Raw genomic sequence first — 316 nt, 5'->3', positions numbered from 1 at the left:
TCCTAACTGGCAGAATTACATTACAGTGTTTCCAGACAAAGCGAGTAACATCACAAGGATGTAAACAAGGACTGAGGGTCCCTTATCCAAACACTCACATTAAAAATTAATAACTCAGCGCTGACTGTGGTCCTCAGAGGAACGACCCGCACTGACTAAGACAACATCCTGGTGAGAAAGGACACTTAAAAATAGTTTCAGAAGCTTTGTTGTCCCAGAACAGGAAACAAAATATTCATGGGAGAAAAAAAGAAAAAAAAGAAATGAACTAAGAGAACAGAAAGACAGACGAGGAGGGAAGAAAATCTCGAAAATG

This window comes from Maylandia zebra, linkage group LG14, assembly GCF_041146795.1.
Source record: "Maylandia zebra isolate NMK-2024a linkage group LG14, Mzebra_GT3a, whole genome shotgun sequence".
NCBI lineage: Eukaryota > Metazoa > Chordata > Actinopteri > Cichliformes > Cichlidae > Maylandia > Maylandia zebra.
Note: the sequence above shows the minus strand (reverse complement) of the source record.